Source organism: Lygodium microphyllum, chromosome 2 (assembly GCF_053477565.2).
Source record: "Lygodium microphyllum isolate KBCC chromosome 2, Lygodium_microphyllum_v1.1.10, whole genome shotgun sequence".
NCBI classification, from domain to species: Eukaryota; Viridiplantae; Streptophyta; class Polypodiopsida; order Schizaeales; family Lygodiaceae; genus Lygodium; species Lygodium microphyllum.
The window spans coordinates 60361993-60380697 of record NC_141136.1 but is presented as its reverse complement, the minus strand read 5'-3'; the positions used below and the strand labels follow the sequence as shown (position 1 = coordinate 60380697).

At 47.1% G+C, this 18705-nt stretch overlaps 1 pseudogene; it reads right to left on the bottom strand.

Annotated features, from left to right (window-relative positions):
- Nucleotides 1-93: 93 nt before the first annotated feature.
- On the bottom strand, nucleotides 94-1058 carry LOC148039794 (ABC transporter E family member 2 pseudogene; annotated as a pseudogene).
- Between the last annotated feature and the right edge of the window lie 17647 nt (nucleotides 1059-18705).

Below are 18705 nucleotides of genomic sequence, written 5' to 3'. Positions count from 1 at the left end.
CATGGAAAATGGCAGTCTGACTAACAAGCTTCAAGATGATGCCATAACATGGTTGAATCATCTTTCCCATGTTTAGCCTTCAAAAAAAAACTCTTAGTCATCCAAGTAATAGTAGGAGCCTGCAGACTTCAGCTCCCTATCTTTTGTAGAATCTAGCTTGTTGATACGAGGCCGATAGTTTGTGGGATCACGTCTGAAAGAAATATCCAAATGCGATAGAAACAGGTTCATGCCAGTCAAGAGAGACTGTGGTGTATTCGCAACACAGTCAATTGATGGTTTTCCCTCATACACAATGACCCTGTCAGCCAGGTATGTTGCCATAATGAAGTCATGCTCAACAACAAATGCAGTCTTTTTAGCATGCAAGATAAAGCGTTTGATCTCTTTTGCTACCACAATACGTTGCTCTGAATCAAGGTAAGCACTCGGCTCATCGATAATATATATGTATGCAAGCTTTTCGAGGCACAAACATAAAGCAACCCTCTGGTCTCTTCCTCCGTGAAGACTTGTGGTACATCGACCATGTACGACTCCATCACGAGCGTTCCTTTCTGCTCATCCAAAAAAACTAATAGCAGACGGACCAGGATTTCCGTGTTGCTATTAATATCCCCCCCAAAAAGCCTTCAACACGCCATTTCCATCCAACAAAGCGGCTCCTAAATTGGCTTTTCTCCCCCTTAAACTTGAAAATCCATAGCTACATTTTGAATCTTCACTTTACTATCCCTACAAATAACTGTTCTTGAATCACCCACATTGGCAACAAGGAGACGGTCACCCACCAAAACAGCAGTTGATGCCATTGAGCTAGCCTCTCTGCGCAGCTGACTATTTTCAGCTTTCAAATACTCTGAATCCATTTGCTGATATGTTTCAACTATTGCACTTCTTGTATCATGAATAAACTTAGGATGTTTAATCAGATTTTTGAAAAGGTTCTTTTGCACATAATCTGTAGCATGAGAACCTCCATGACCATCAAATACACCAAACAAGCCAACAATGTGCCCATCAACTTGAGCAAATCGGGCCTCATAGAAATCCTCCATAAAGGCTCTTCTCCATGAATTTGTAACACCTCAAGTGCATTCTTGCACTTGAATCCGTCGCTCTTGGCTGGCTAGTTTACACACTAGCATTTCTCTCGACCAAGTTGGCGAGCAAGTTCTTCTGCAACCACTTGCTCCTCTTCATCTTCTCAAAGAAGTCTTGAGATTCCCACAGATACTCATACTTATCACCCTAATTCTCCATTGAGCATAATGCGAAACTCCTGTGAACTATTGATCAAAACCTCCTCGTCTAGGTTGACTGACCACTTGGCAAGGCATGCCAATTAGAGCATTATTGATTAATTCCTCTTGCTCCAAACCATCTTCCACGTAGAACAAAAGTAAAAACACAATAACTAAATATGTACAAAGTATCAAATCCCACACACAACTTTTGAGTGGTTTTCACACCTCGAATGCGCAGCAATACGACAACGTCGGAATTCAACTCGATCTTCCTCTCAATCTTGCCTAGCGATCTGGTACTTGGCAAGCCACGTCTCCATAGAGGCATGGTGCAACATACAAAAGCGATTCACCTTCTCCTCCATTGAGGCGTCCATTCTTTTTTCTACCCCATTTCCAACCATCACATCTCCAGTCAGTCTATCATCGTCCTTCAGCGACCATAGCATTTCATTGTCTGGATCCACCGTTGGTAGCCATTGTGAAATATGCACTAGCACCTCAGATACCAACCAACCTTCAGCCATGCTACCTTTGGCCGAGCTCGTTGTCACACAAAGCCTTTCAGGGTTTTCATGAAGCACTCCAAGAAGAACATCCATCGCGTAATGGACAGGTCCAGCAATCTCCACTTCATCTACAAGATGCACAAGAAGGTGGATTTGTATTGTGAGCATGCTGGTGGGCAGGTATTTCTCAAAGAGACAGACCATCTCCACTACTCCCCGCCTCGCCGATTCAATAGAGGACATCTTAATCTTCTTCTGTGAGATCCATTGCACTGTGGGAGCTTTCACTCAACTGCCGAAGACCCACGGACAGCTTATTGTTTCAAGCTTTTCAAGCGAGCTCTAATGGCTATCTCTCACCTAGCCGACACCCCATCGATCCTACAAGTGTAGTGAGCTTACCTTGATGCTCAATTGAGTACCCTCCTCTCTCTTTCACTCCGGTAGCTCCACGATTCTTGATGCTAGCTCAAGCATCCTCAAGCCTTCTCCATCTCTCCAAGCTCCATCCTCCATAGCCGAGCGCACAAGAGAAGAGAAGAGAAGAGAAGAGAAGAGAAGAGAAGAGAAGAGGAGATGGTGAAGAGCTTCACCCTCTTGATCCCTCACTCTCACACACACTCACTCCCTCACACTCTCACACTCCCTCTCTCAAGAGCACACACAAGCAAGAAGGAGAGAAGAAGAGAGGAAGAAGAAGACTCTTTTTGCCACACAACAAAGAATGAGGTTCTCATTCACTTTTCAAATTTATATAAAAAGCCCTAAATCCTTTTTGAGTGGTCATCCCCTTTTCCTTCTTTTACATGGCCGGCCGTAGCCTAGGCCCTTTTTCCCATTTCCCACCATTCTAATTTATCCTATTCCCAACTAATGCGCACACTTTGCATAGGAGCAAGCCTGGCACTCTTTTACAAAGATTCAGGGGCGCTCTCACATTTTAATGGTGTTCCCTTTTTCTCTTTTGTTGTCTTGAGCCAACACCGAGGCTTTCTGAGGGTCGTGCCCGAACATTTAATATTTTTAGGGACTGGTTACCGATCAAGGTGCCCTTTTTCTGCTTTTATACTGTGCCTTTTTTGCTTTTTCCATTTTTTTCTATTTTCCACTCCTCTGTGATGCAGGAAACACGGTAACATTACCCCCCTCCTAATCAAGTGTCAGTCCCATGGCACTGCAGTGGGATGTAGTGGCTCGTTAGGTCGGCTACTAGGTGGAACAGGTAGGTGGGTGACAATGCTTCCAATGTGGTTGGGTGAATGATAAGTGATGGGGTTTAAGGACGATGACCAGGAAAGATTCCGGCATGCTTTAGGCTTCATGAAGATACTCGGCATCTTTCACACAGTTGTGGCGCCCCTTATGTAGCCAGTCGTCTTTTGAGTATCAAAAACACTTGAAGCAATAAGAAATCCCTTAGGGGGGTGGTATTGGAGGGATTTATTATGGAGAAACCCCCCAAACACTGTTTGCCTTGAAAATTTGTGGCTTTGATTGAAGATCCTTGTCTTTGAGTTGAAAGTCTTCAGTTTTGAGTTGAAGGTCTTCAGGCTTGTGGAATCAATAAGTGATCCATAGATCTTGAGGCGTTGGGCATGGATCATTGGACAATGAGGTTCCAAGATCTATGCCAATGGCAGTTCTACCTTGACTTGGTTCAATCATGGTAGCCATCAGCATAGGCAGATGGCTGGATGCCGGCACATGAAAATAAGGTTTGAACATTAAAGGATACCGTGGGCGATCCTCTTCCACAGGTAGCCATTTCCTGAAACTCGAACATAACCTGCAAGAAAAGTTGTGCACTCCCTAAGGGGTGTGTCTGTCTCGCTGTGTAGTGTGTGGTGCTCGTGGCGGTGGAAGTAAGAGATGGGTCTAACCTTGGGCAAGCCCTTGTTAACGTCCCACACTTGAGGACCCACTTTGTGCTTCATTGGAGGTGCGGTGCAATTCTTAGAGTGACAGGTCTGGAAGTCCTGCCCTTGATGTGCCCTAAGTGTGAAGTGGGGAGGGGGCTAGGGAGAACCCTAGGTGCGGTGATTATGGTGCTTCTTTCTTCTTCTTCTTCTTCTTCTTCTTCTTATTCTTTTTTTTTAATATTTTTTTTCTTTTTTTGGTTTTTTTTTATTTTGTAATTTAATAACATAAAGAGGCGTATACATGGAGACAAGCAATACAAGGGCATGACGGGAGTTTACTCCTCGTCATTTGAATGGTGGGTAGGGGATGGCGTAGGGCGGGGGGACCTTGTTAAGGAATCTTCGACTCAACAAGTAGCCCTTGAGGTTGAGGCGGGTTTTGAGAGTGGTGGTAGAAAGGAAGGGGTGGTTGCACTAGGTGAATTTGCTGTCGCTTATATCTTCGAGCAGTGCAACACAGAAAGATGGCAAAAGAGAAGTGCGCATCATGAGGCGAGTCATGGTGCTGCTGTCTATGGTGATGGGGTTGAAATAGAGGGGTGGGAGGTGGCGTTCTTGGGGTGCGGGCTCTTGGTGGACTAGGATTCTAATTAGTCTAAGATAATTACAAGTGGTTATGAAGGCGGGGTCAGGACAGGAGGTGAACTCGCTAAGAAATATATCTATAGAGCTGTACAAATCAGGGAGGGTGAAGAGAAGGGTGTCCCTATGGGAGGTGCTATTGGTGTTATAGATAATGGGGAAGTCAAACCTGCCATGGATGGATGGATTAAAGTCGACCCCTACCCTTCAAGGATATAGCATAAAAGTAGGGTCGTTTCTCTCAGAAGGGAGGGTGTTGCAAAATGCCATCCACGCATCAAGGTTGACGTCAAAAATGTGTTTCCTCCAAGTGGGTTGGCAATTATAGCCTTCCACTGATCTAGGCACTTGGAGGACTTTATCCTGCCAAAATTCGAGGTCCTCGGCTCCCCAAGCAGTTGGGTGGGCCTCGCTCTCCGCTAACCACATGGCCTTGAGCCTTGTACCCATAGCGATGACATCCTCTACAAGTTGAATGGGCAGTACTCTATTCAAGGTAGCGAGAAACTCAAAGCCAAGTCAAAGGGGTCGCGGTTATATTCCTGTTGTTCCCAGATAATCAATTTGGCATGGAATTCAGTAGGGGGATCTTGATGGCGCGGTAGGAGAGGGGTAATCTTGATGGCGCGGTAGGAGAGGGGTAGGTTGTCTTGAAATAGGTCTAATATTCAGCTTTCTCCTTGCCTTCTCTACCATTTCCTTCCTGCGGTTAGCTTGGGCTGCTCTTCTCTCAGCAGACGTATCAGGGCACTGCACTTCCACTTGTTGTGGCTGAGGGGGTGGTGGGACGTATTCCTCCTCCTGAGGTCCTAGATCGAACTCCGGTTCACCCCCTTCTGCTTGCTCGTCTTCTTGTGCCTTTGCCTCTGTGAAACGGAGTTCATCTATTTCTTGCGTTGTTAGGCCTACCTATGCAAGATATCTTCTTTGCTCCTCTAGGCTCTGTGACGAGCCTCCTAGCTGCAGCGACACATGATGCAGGCTTGCTGTTAGCACTCTGCGTGCAATGGTTAGTTTCTTTTGCAGTCGATCATTGGATTAATTTCCTTCCAGTTTGGTGGAGTGGAGTAGTGTATTGAGAAAGGTGTGCTGTTGGGCTATCATGGAGAGTTGGGCCGCCTCTGCCCAATTCTCAGCCAGCACCCTATCTCCTTCGGCTTTGGCTAGCCGGCGTGCTAAGTCCGGTATTCTCCCCTCATTGTGTTCAACCTATTCTTTTTCTCTTTTTTCCATATCTTCCAGGCTCTCCCCCTGATGGAGGGTCATGGCCATGAGTTGTTGCTGCTGGGCCTCGAGCTCACAGTGCAGGCGGGACTGCTCCTGGCATTCATCAACGATCTGTGCATTGAGCTGGTCCAGTTTCACCTGCATTCTTTGCACCTGCTCTTCCCTTAATTGGTCCAGCTTTGTAGCCTCCTGTCTCATCTTGTTAAGCTGGCTTTGTGCTTCCAGGTTGACTGCAGATAGCTAATCATTCTTGGGTCGAAGGTGAGCATTGGTTTCCCTCTCCCCATTGAGACGCTCCATCAAGATTTTTCTCCTTCCTAGCAATGTCACGTTCCTTCAGGGCCTTTAATTCCTCAACCTCCTTAGTGTTGGCTTCCTCCCTAAGTGCATCAATCTCCCTTTGATATTATGTTATCTTCTTTGTTCTCTCTAGCTGAAGAGCGGCTTGTGATTCTCGTTCTGCTGCCAGCTCCTCCACGGCTGTCCTCATTTCTTCCCTGGCCCTTTCTAACTGCGATAGCAGCTCCTTAACATATTCGTCTTATTGGCCTGCTGGAGGTGGGGGGTGGGGCATGGTGGTGGTGGTGAAAACGTCTTCTATTTTCTGCCTTTTCAGCTCCGACCTTGGCTCCAGTTTAGCCGTGGCTGCCCTTTTGGCTCCCGATGTTGGGGTTGCCACGGCCGCTTCTCTTGCCAGCTCTCGTTCCACCAAGAATTGTAGCCAAGTGACCACGTTGCTCTCTTCGACTTTTGGGGTGGAACCTTGGGTGGCGGTGGCATGGGGGTGTCGTCATGATAAGAGTGGCTAGCATGGAAGGTATGAAGAGGGGGAGAGTTGGCATCATCGGATCTTTTCCTTTTTCTTCTGCTGGGGGAAGGGGTGCGATTTTCGGCACACTTGTATACTGGGACCAAGTGCCTCCGTTCGGTGCGGACCCTCTGCTCCTTCCTCGTCTCTTTTGTGCTGCTCCTCGATGAAGCAACGGGTTACTAGCTCTATTTCTTCCTCTTCCTTCCTTCTCAGCTCCTCCTCGGTCTTCTTTTTTCTCTCCTCCTCATCCTTGACTGACTCCCTTTGAGCCCTTTCCAGATCTTCCTTCTCCTTCTTCTTTCACTCCTCTTCTCTTTTTCCATACAGGGCTTTGGGTCATTGTTCTGCATGCCTCTATGGTGTGCCCTAGGATTCTCCCTCTTCGTTTGCATCTGTCTCTATTTCATCAGACGACCTTTGCTGCTCTTCTGTGTGAGGCATGGACTGTGACGGTGACTCGTCACTTTCTTCATCACCTCCCTTCTTGTCTTCTCCTGCTCGTCCTTGCCCTAGTGCTTCTTGGATGATTGTCGTAAGGACACCTCCAAACCCTATGGTGGAGGCTTTGGCGGATGATGCCTTGCGGGTTGATCGGGACGACTTGGACTCCCCTCCCACGGCTCTTCCTCCTGTTGCAAGGGCCTTACCCGAAGCCTCTATTGTCTTCCTCACAAATCCATTAAGGTTCACCTCGTCCAGTGATTGCGCCACAATGCTGTCGAGCAGAGGTACATTGATTCGGTTCACTAAGCTGTTGTACCTCTGGCTTGAGAACAAGGCGTGCACCATCTTTACCTACAGCTGAATTTCTAGGTTAGGGATGTTCGCCATGCTAATTCCATCATTGATGTGGACCTTCACTTTGTCCATCCCCAACATGGTGTAGATGTCTCTTTTCGGCTTCCTTTCCACCTTATTCGGCAGCCCTAGTGCCCTTTCCACCAACTCAGGGGTCAGCTGGATTTGCACCTATCTGGTGGCTTCATTGTCGCGCACCATGATGGTGCCTCTGTTCCTATTGAAGGTGCGCAAGAAATCAGCGCACTGGGAAGGTCCACAAGAAATCAGCGCACTAGGTGTAATCCACCCTCCGGCCCACTGCATCCAAGTACTTCTGCAAGTGGCACTGCTCTATGATTTGGCCTACTGCCAGCTCTTCGATGGTGGCCAGGTCTTCAACCTTGAAGACGTGGTGGAACTTTAACTGGTTGAAAGCTCTTGTTTCCACCGTGAGGCCGTACTTTACTTGTTCCTCCTCCGAGAAGGGGAGCTTGCTCGCTTTGTCCTGGCTTGCCATGATCGCCACCTACACGTTCAACCATTTCCACTTTTAGTGCTTTTGACAACTAATTTGCTGGAAGAATAAAAGCATATCAAACTTTATTGAACATAGCCTTAACTTTGCCTTTCAGACTTTTACCATCACCTCTTACCCTTGCATTTCAAATTTAACTGATGTTTCACATTTGGTTTACTTTTTAGATTCTATTTTGTTTATTTTTTACATTCCAGTACATTCCACCTTATTACCCCTTCCCCCTTTGGAAAAGAAGAATCTGTCCTAGGATTGGAGGTTGCGAGGCTAAGGGCTTTCAACAGAAAGGGCATCGCTCTATTTGTGCAGGAGCCAAGTGTAGAAGTTGGGGTTATATTCCAGTTGAGTGGCGCGGTCCAGATCAAAGGGTCAAATCCCTACGTGTGTGATGTATGTGAGGACATCTGTGAGGAAGTCACTAGAGTCGACTCGACTTGTGATGTGGAGCTCTTCCTCTGTTAAGAGACGGTCAAGATAGGGATGCCGCATGATATCCTCATCCATGGGTCAGCCCTGAAGAGTGGTTAACACTCTATATGAGGTAGGTGCGACGTAGGTGGGATCATACTCTGCCATTTTGATGGCTCGGCATTGTTTGGCGTTGGTCATTGTGTGATATCCGTCAACCTCCCATTGCAACCTAAGAGCGTACCACTGCCTCAAGAAGGGTGATCCAGTATCAGCAAGGTGGCATAACCTTGCAATCTCTTGGTCAGTGATAGCAGAAGTGGTCCGTGGATCATATGACGTGATGAGGCATTGTTTAATGACTTGCTCTTTGGAGACCTCGCTACCAAGCAACTCAGCAGCAGAGCGAGAAGCCTGTGCAAAGGCGAATTCAAAAGTCTCCCAAGAGCAAGGCATATTGTGCACTTCTATTGCAAAGGGTTCCGCTAATAGACCCAAGTCCAAGCGGTCATAGCTGAGGGCTAGCGACACAAAGGTGGCATTGAGCCGTTTGATGCAGTCCACCACATCATCTCTGGTGTCCTTTGTAAGGTCAACGACTAGCACTAGAAATGACTTCCGTTCATAGGAGGGCGTAAGGCCGACCGGGTGGTTGAGATTTGCTAGAACTAGAGGCCCTGATAGTACATAGTTGCGGTTGGGAGTCTCCTTGAGCCTACAATCGGGCTGTTTGCAAGGTGGGTGGGTTAGGGTCAGTCGCAGCAGCTAGGCTGCTGTAGTCAGCTTTACTACAGAGAGTCGGGTTGACTTGGTCAGATGATGCCACCTGTGACGGTGGCTGTTGCTTGGGCCGATAGGTTTGTGTGACTCTCATGGGCCGAGTTGGATGGCTGGGGCTCTGGAGAGCACTGCAGCCTATGGTCTTAAGGTGTTAGGGGACGTGGGTTGATCAAGCTTGAGGGTGGCGTAGGACTAGTGCCTTTGGCCATAGGGGCCTTAGGGATCCACAGTGAGGCATTTCTCTCATAGTAGCCTTGCACACGTAAGAGGGTTTTAGGGACTCATATTTGCTTAATCACGCGGCACTTCTGGTAATTTTGTCTTGGCCTCCTAGGTTTAGAGTTGTGGGTTTTATGCAGACAGGCGCGTCTAGTCCTAGGCAATTCTCGAGGCTATTTAGGCACACATTGAAAGCGAGGCTATTGGGCCCTTACTTTGGTTGCTGTGGTCTGCGGTTTATGGAAATCAGGGAGTGGCAGACGTGCACTATCCCCTCCTTAATCTTGCCTATAGATGTTTCTATCGGTGGCCCTACGGACGGTGATGGTGTTATGCAGCCCTTGTTGAAGGTTGTGACAATCCGCACGTTGCCGATTGCTAGGTGGATGCACTGCGACTCATAATCAACATTGCAGTGAGTTTGTTTTTGGAAGGTTCGTGTGAGCATGACTCCATGCCTGCGTCCGTAGCACTCGGCAACACGTAAAATAGCATTGGAACAGTCTCAGACTCGATAGAAACGATGACCCTGCACCTGCCGAGAAGTGCGTAAGATTGAGCCCTATATGGGCTTAATTTGGCCTTGTAGATTGAAGTAGTGGTTTGCCAAGTTGGATCCAATGCTTGTGCATTAAGACATTGAAGTCTGCTCCCTCATCAATCAAGGTATTGAAAGCGCATGTTTGCTTGGCAGTGACCGTGATACGGAGGTAAGCGAGTTCTACAGCTTCCTCATCACCATCATTGATTTCAGTGATTGTGGCTGCTCGTATTTTGATCAGAGGTTTTAGCATTGGTGGCTCATGCAAAGGATGAGTGGGAGGGAACTACTTCTTGACACGACTGCCATTGAAGAAGCCTATTCCTTCACCATCTAGGGTCTTGAGCTCAACATTATCGGTTCGGCTGATTGCCCGAACCTTGAAGGGTCCGAGACCTTTGAATTTCATCTTTTTCTTATGTCCTTTAACTGAGTGGAGGAGCACTAAGTCACCCTTCTCAAACTCGCGCTGCTTGACATGCTTGTCAAACCAGCTCTTGCGTTGGGCTTTCTCGCAGATAAGTGCGTGGATGGCTAGAAGACGAGTCTCCGATAGGCGTTCCAGCTCGACCATGCATTGTGTCCATGCTTCCTTCCCTTCCCATCGTTCTTGGAGTGCTATTCTCAGGCTAGGGACAAAGAATTCTAATGGTAGAATTGCTTCAGTCCCGTAGGTCAGCCTAAAGGGGGTTTGGCTGACAACTGTTTTATAAGCTGTGTGGTAGGCCCACAAGGTTGCCATCAACTTGTTGTCCCAGTCGCTTCATGAGATTGAGACTAATTTAGTTAGGATGCTGATAAGAATTTTGTTAGTTGATTCCGCCCGGCCATTAGCATGAGGGTAGTATAGTGAGGATTTGCGATGGATGATAAGAAATGTGAATTTAGTGAAGCATTTAGGGAGGTCTTGCGGTTTCCACTGTTCTTTTGATAGTGTATCCTTGGGGTGCTTTGCCTTATCTTTCCTTAATCGTCTGCATCGCTTTGCCTTATCTTTCCTTAATCGTCTGCATCTCAAGTGGACGGGTAAGTCCCCCTTGGTGCGTCAGGTCATGGGCAGCCTAGGGATCTCTGGGTCACTATCCGAAGTAACTTCTGATTCAGAGTCAAACCCTCCATCTTCGCTAGAAGAGGTGGTCTCCCCTGGTGGCTATAGTTTAGATGGCGATTTGGTTCTAAGTATTGATGTCGTTCTGGTTGGGATAGGCCTACTTGCTCAAGGTCTACGGCTCCTATGCATTCCAACCAAGCACGATCACATTTCATGTGCATGACTCCTTGCTCCATTTTAAAGGGCATGCCTTTTCTACGGCTTGGCGTCTGCTCGTATCTACTCAATTTCTTGTTCTTCAGTGTCGTATTCTATGGTATCCACTTCACCCTCGCTCTCATCATTGAAGGATTGACAGTCTTCATATTCATCGCAGGAATCCTTGTCATTCAACTGCTCGTCGTCTCCTAGGGCTTGGTATGCCTCGTGTAGTTGGTCAGGAAGAACCAGGGCCCAGTTATACATGAGGTTCAACTCGTGCACCCTGGTCCATTGCCATTTGGAATCCTTCAAGAGATCCTGGAGTGGTTTGAAGTTGGCAGCTGGGTTGCTAGCTAGCTGGTCCATTAGGTATTCCAATACCCCCTAGAGATCCCTTTTGTTGGATGTCACTTGGAAGGTGACATGCTTAGGCTTTCCATGGAGGCTTGCTGCCATCATGTAGACTGGTGCAGAGAGTGCTTCGTATGTCTTGCCTATTGTTTTGATGGCCTGCTCATACGCCTCATGGTCTGAGAATGGTAGGTCAATTTGTAGCGAGGACGTGCATCTAATCCCGCTCATCCTCTGGGCACGGGATATACTTGGTCAAGGACCCATAGGGCCTCTTGACCTGAGTGTTTCCCTTGAGCATAGCAGAGATGGCGTCTAGGTTGACTGGTGAGGTCTTCTAGGTGTCCATCTCTATTCTTACGGCATCAATTCTATTTCCAAGGAAGATCAAGCCATTACCCCAATCTTCGATGACTCTAGCATTGCGCATCCAGGGTCAGCCTAATAGGACATCGTAGTCCACTCCCTTCATGACTATAAAGTTGACAGAGAACTGGACACCTGCGATCTTCGCTGGCCAATTCTTCAGTACCCTGAATGGCTTCACTCTCATACCATTTGCTAGCATGACGTTAAACCTAGCAGCTTTGATAGGCAGGTTTCCCCAAGTCTGAAGCATTGCATGGCTAAGCACACTAACCCTGGCTCCCGTGTCTACGATTCCATTCCTTGTTGTGTCACCCAGGGCTAGGACCGGCAAGACCGCGTGCATCTTAGAGCCTTCCCAAAAGGCGTTGACGTGCAAAGATTTAGGCGCAGAGTGCAGCCCCAAATTTGGCAATTGTGTTTCTGGATCTTGGTCTCGAGGGTCTACTGTGACGTGCTCTTGTGATCCCTCGACCCACTGCTTAAGGTCTTGCCATAGGGCAGGGTGCTGCTTAAGCAGATCTCCCAGGCTAAGTGTTACAGGGGTGGTCACTAGTGTGGTCAGGAGAGTTAGATACTTGTCCTTCCTTCAGCTTAGACTGTTCGGGCCAATGGCCGCGGCTGATCTGCGGCTCTGTTGCGTCTAGGCTTGGTCTGAGTGGCAGTGCTTGTGGCATAGTTGCTTCGGACGACTTAGGTTGAGGTGGTGATATTAGTGTGCTTATGCTAGAGAGATCATCAATCTTGTCCTCTATGACAGGTTGAGCATCTTTGAGATGTTGTTGAGCCTCCCTCACCCATTCCTTCACCTTTTCTATGGCCTCTAATTGTCTTTTTGGATGCGGGTATTCCCTTATCTTAGCGCTTCCCTTTTCGGCTGTCTTAGGGGCTGAAGTCTCTGCCTCCGCGCCTGAGACTTTCTTCCCAATCGGTAGAGTCGTAGCACTCTCGGTATTTAGTGCAACCGTAGCTTCCGATCTCTTCTTCTTCCTCCTACGGCTTTTCTTTCCTATCGAGGTTGCGTCAAGATTGCTAGGTCCTAGCACAGATATGCCGGTCTCCTTTGTTTGGGCTCGGGTCATAACTCGCAAGGGAATAGGTGTGGCCTCCCCATCGGGGTTTTCGACACCAACAACCCCAATGGGACGGATGGCAAATTAGCTGAGCTAGAGGATGGCTTCCGCTTTGGGCAGTCTATGAAAAGATTGGTGATTCTGCACTCTACGCACCTTTGGTCAGCCTTGTCCCTGTTTTGCTGCTCTCTTTCAGGGCAGTGTGATGAGACATGACTGGGGTGTCCGCAAGTCCAATAATTGACTGGATCCTGTGGCTGCCCTCCTAGGCCTCTACCCAGTCCTCGTTCTAACACCATCACCGGCATGGGTCGATTATCCATGAGGACCGCGTTGCCCTCGTCGTCATTCGAGACGTAAGAGTATATGTAGGTCTCTTCATCATTCGGCTCCTCCACGTACTGTACTGGAGCATCGTTTGGTGGGTGGGTCACATAAGGACCAGGTGGTCTAGGAATGCCTATAGGATTTATGTCCATTCTAGGGACGGCTAGTTTTATATCATTAGGCGCGGGTAGAGCCAATAGGGCTCCCCTTTCGAAGAATGGCTGTGGCTTATTATCTAGATAAGGCTTGCCATAGGGTTGCGAGTATGGAAGTCTTCGTGGTAGTCTGCAATGTGCAATATCGTGGCCGAACCTATTGCAGTTAGCGCAAGGACTTGACCTAGGGTCTTGACACTCGGCCGGCAAGTGGTTTCCACCATACATGTATTGGATGTGTGGACGCATTGGTTGCCTCAACATGTCTTGTATCTTGGCTAATTCCATCTTGACCTCGGTCTGTCTCGGTGGCCTTCCCCTTATCTTGGGATGATGGGTTTGACCGCTCACTAGAGGCTGACATTCTCTCTAAGCTTCGCGGCCCTAGTCTCTTCTAGATTTGAGCTCCTAGAGCTCCGCTCTTTCAACTGGTCATCGACTCTGATGGCTTCCTCAAAAACTCTAGCCACCACGTCCCGCTACAAGCTTGAATTGCCAGCCAATGCCTTATATAACTCCTCGTCTCTAATTCCGCTGATGAATACAGTTGAAACTGCTTTGTTAGCTCGCCTAGAGGGATTCTCTTAAAGATACTTCTCACATGGGTCACATAGTCACGGATGTCCTCCTTCTCTTTCTGCTTGACATTCATCAAGCATACTAACAGGTTATCGGAGTATCCGGGCTCGGTGAACCTCTTGACAAAGAGATCCTTGAGAGTATTGAAGTTGGCTTGTTCCACGGCATCCAGGCTTGTATACCACGTCCTACCCTTGTCACCTAAGCAAAGCCTAAATGCTTGCGAACGTTGAGTCTGGTCATTGAGGCCGTTGGCTTCGCAGACTTGCTCAAACTACTCAACAAAGCTGTATGGATCGTCATGTGGTTGGTACTTATCGAGTTGCTTGGCAACAATCGGTATTTTGGCTTGGCTCTTTGAGCCCTGGTTTGCCCCTTATCCTACAAACAGAGACATCGCTAGTGCGGCGGCACTCTGCTCTACTGCGGTGTTATCGAGCAGCCATTTCATGAGGAGCTTGCTCAATGTCAGGTCTCCTTCTAGCACTCTCTCATGGTCTGTTTGGTTTTGGCCAGCCAAATTCAGCACTCGCTACACCTCATGCAGCTGCATGCTTTGCCTTTGGCTCCTAGCCTTTTGATCCCTATTATAATCAGCTATGCCCTGCAATACCTTGTGGGCTAGCCTTCTCTCCTCCTCTAGGTCTGCAATGATAGCGTCTACTGTCTTGTATCGGTGCTCGTACCAAGCGTGCAAGTCATAATTGCTCACCATTTGTTGTATAGCATCTGGAAATACACTCAAATCGAGCTCCTCATTAGACGGATGGTCTGAGCTTTATTCCGTCATGGTCGAATTCTTGCGCCCCGCTGCGCTGTCGATCAGGTTGAATAGTCGTCAGATCCTCGTCATTGGCACTCCTTGCTTGGTTCTACCCTGCACTTCACTTGTTTGTTTATGTCTTGGGTCCTCTCCTATTGGTGGGTTCCTTGAGTGATTTATCTGAGTGAGTTCCTTTTATTATTGAATATAAACCTCAATTTATGGTCACTCGTTGGTGAGTGTGTCATTTCTCGTGCACCTGTGCCCAATCAGACTTTCAGCTTTTTTAAGTGTACTTCAAGTGCGGAAATTCAATGTGAGTGCCGCAAGCAATTCCTTGGCGTCTCACTCACTCTCGCTCGTTACGGGCCTGATAGGCTTTGTTGCTCAAGTCCTGGCTATTCTAGTGGGTTCTAGGGTCTATACTGCTTCTTACCGTTCATGGGGGTCAACCACGGTTCCTCCAATTGGATTTTCATTCTCAACGCGTTAGGTCGCTGGGGAGTGCTCCAACACTGCCCCTCTGTCCCTTGGTCTTGACTCCTATGTCGATGTAACGTGTCCGCTAGTATCATCCAGGACACGTCTTAGCAGTCCATCGGAAAGGATGTCTAGAAAACTCTGCCCGGCACTCCCATGGATTGTTATGGGTTTTGCGTTCTAGGTCTTCTCGCTTCTGCCACGTAGCGGAAGTATCCTAGTCGTTCCTACTTAGGATCGATCGGAATTAGGGTTTTCCTGATTGGTCATTAGCTAATAGCAACTAGCGTCAGATCCGAGCGAACTACTTTACGCACAAACGCCAGGTCCAAAGTGGATTCACGCTGCACTTGGTTCAAGGAGAATGGGAAACAAGAGGGATGCAAGGCTCAACCTCTCTACCATAAGGCATAGTCCCATTCCGTTCCCCTAAAACCGCATAAATCGGGTAAGACGTAACTCTAGGTCATCGCTCTCGTTATTTGTTTTGATGACGATCATCATCCCGCTGTTCTTCGAGATTTTTGAGAAAAGTTCCCGGCTAACCGGGACCACCCAACCATAGGACAGACCCATGGCCCATCCTCTGCACTTTCCTCGGTTTGTTTTAGTTATGTAATTATCTAACACATTAATTTGACATATAACAATCAGCTTCCTTAATTAATCATGTTAAGCACTGGTTCCTTCACGTAATCTTATCACGTGACATAGAAAAACAGTATCAAGCAAGCTCTTTTTTTTAAACATTTCATCATTTTATCTTTGAAATACAAGGAGTTCCACCCGTAGGCTTGTCCATAATCCGCCCGAAGGCTATCGAGTGATCCTCAGGGACCACTATTCCAAGTTTCCGCCCGTAAACTAGTATGCGGGCCTTGAGATCTAATCCCGAGTCACGTTAGCCTCTTGTACAAGACCTAGAAGGTGAGGGATTTACGGCCAGAGCCCCCCTGGCATGCAAGCATCCTCCTACTCCAAGTAGAGCTCAACAGAGAGACCTCTCGCGGCGCGTTCAGTCCACGTTCCTGGCACGACGAACAACCCCCTTGGTTAAGGTTAGGCAGGTAGTCGGGGGTAACTGAAACTGCCTCTTCCTTCCGGCCTTTAACGTGAAGTATAGGTACTCATTTAATTTGTAATTCATAATTCAACAAAGATCTAAAATCTCTAGTAAGCAAAAACATTTCTATTAATCAATCGTGTTGTTTGGCAAACTGCTAAGGAAGTGTTCTTTCCTTTTGAGTGTATCAGCACTCGTTCCCAAGGTGTCTTGTAAATTGGCAAGATCATTTACATTCTGGTGTAGGGCGTACCTTATTAACCCAACTTGGTCAACCCTAACGTTCCTTAGATATGCTAGTTTCCAGTTTACAACTTTTCTTATTTAGAAGGATATCCAAAAATTACGTCCTTTTGCAAGATAACTTGTGTAGAGATCTACCATTCTTGTTGAGGGTTTTTACCCTTTCTCCTTGTGAATCAATCACAAGACTAAATGATTTCGTACTTGCTGCGCAAGTCCTGCGATGTAATAATCCATTTTAGAGCCTTTAAGCTGACGTATGTCGGGCCTAGGGTTTCTTTTTAAGGCTCTCGGGGACAGCCCTAGTTCTTTATCTTTACGAATTTTTTTATTTTTTTTTAAACCTTAAGGTATGAATATTTCTATGTTTAGATTGGTTTGGATATCTTTTGGAAGGTAATATTAATTGTCTTGTCACAGTTTTTCCATCCTTATGACAATTTACTTTTCAGTCAATACAATTCAATTTAAACTTCTTTTTTCCTTGCAGATGAAATCATGCCAAATAACAAACATTTCCCTTGCTAATATGTACAACTAGCAATGATAACTTCCTAGTAATTTGAGCAACGAAAGAACCCTATCATGAATTTAATCATTTACAATGATTCGTTGCGAAAAGGAATAAGACTAATGGTGCAAGAAATAATTTCTATACCTTTAGGATTTAACTAAAATATACTACTATAGTAAATGGATAATCTTGCTCGTAATCTATAATGCTTGATGCAATTTGAAGGAAACTAAGTTCTATACATTATCATTCATAAGCTAAACTCCTTCATTACAAATAATTCAAACAAATATATCCTATCCCTAACAAATTCTCTTTGCATGATCAACTTAAAATTGAATTAAAACCAAGAAGAAAAACCTGGTTTTGGGGTGAGATATCCACATGGATACCGGGAGATGACCCTCCTGCGGCTACGCCTTGGACTTTCTTAGGAGGCATCGCAATTGTAGTTTTTCGAACGTGGAAGCAGCTTTACAACTCCTCCTTAGAATTCCACCGTCGCTCCCTTGCACCGTTCATCAAAAGTAGTTTTGGAAGGCTCCCTCCTTGAATTCGGGAATTCGAAAGGGTGTTTTAGAAACTTTTACAACTAAGACCCATTGAATCCATGGGGAATGCTTAATGGCCTTTGTAAGCTCGCACGAACGGGAATAAAAAGGTGTGGAATCCCTTACGAGGCTTTTGAGTGGGAAAGGAAGGTATCAAACGACCCTCAGCATTCTTCTTTCTTTTACGTATGGGAAAAGAAACAAGGTGCGGGAGAGTTCGAAGGGGTATTTTTGCATGGGGCAAGGAAAGGGCTAAGGTAAAATTTTCCTATCGAATCTTAAGGGAGAAATCCAAGGGGAAAAAGTAGCCTTTAAAGGCTATACCTTTTGGAATGAGTAAAAAGGCCTAAGGGCCCTTAAAGGTAACCTTGGAGGGGGAAGGTAATCCTAAAAACAACCATAGGAAGGGGGCTAAGGGAAATTTTAAACACGGGGGGGGGGGGGGGGGGGGGGTTTAGTAAGACCTCTAAGGCCAACTCTTATTGGGGGGGGGAAAGGGGGCTTATAGAGCTTTAAACACTGGGGGCGGGGGGGGGGGGGGGGGGGGGGGTAGTCCCAAAGGAAGGGCTAAGGGGGGAAAAGGGGGCTTATGAGGCCCCTTGGAAGCTTCCCCCCAAGGAAGCTTCTGAGGATTCAATGCCACGTGGGAGGGGGGAAAAAGACAATGCTGGACGATGGCGTTTGACAGCTGGGCACGGACTGGGAGCAGAGGCGATGCCGTCCTGGCCTTTGGCGGTGATCAACGCCTCATCCTCTCCCTCTCACAGCGTTCGGCTTCTCCTCAATGATGGCAGTTCGGTGGCTCAGGTGCAGTCCTCCCCTCAAGCATCAATGGAGCGCTCCCCTGTCCCTCTTCGTCCTCCTCGATTTAAATAGGGGAGGGGAGGGAGATGCTTCCTCTCCAACGTGTCACGAGGCATGGCCATAACACCATGTGAGCTCCCACCGAGGAGCTTCCGCATGGTTTCTATTCCTCCCCCTCCAGCACGACTGTCGGCTGGGGGGAAATAAGGAAAAAAAAAATCATTTATCGTCAAGAAATTAATAAAATTGTCTTAACATTATCCCCCTTTCCTATAAGGGGTAGTTCACACGAGGAAGGAGATTTAGAACTTTACATTCTCTCCCCCTTAGAGGAATCGAGATGTCCCTATCTCGAGATAAACTGGGGATATTGATGGTTGAGAGTGCCTTCATCTACCCAAGTGGCATCCTCTTCGGGATAATCTTTCCACTGGACGAGGCATTCTCTCAGGGTTCTAGATCTTAATTGTCTCTCCGTAATATTAAATATCCTATACGGCCTTAATTCAAGGACTCCTTGACTAGGCATTACAATTTGTTGGTCATTAAGTACATGATTAGGGTTGGGTACATATTTTTTCAATAGGGTGATATGGAATACATTGTGAACCTTTAGGTTCTCATGG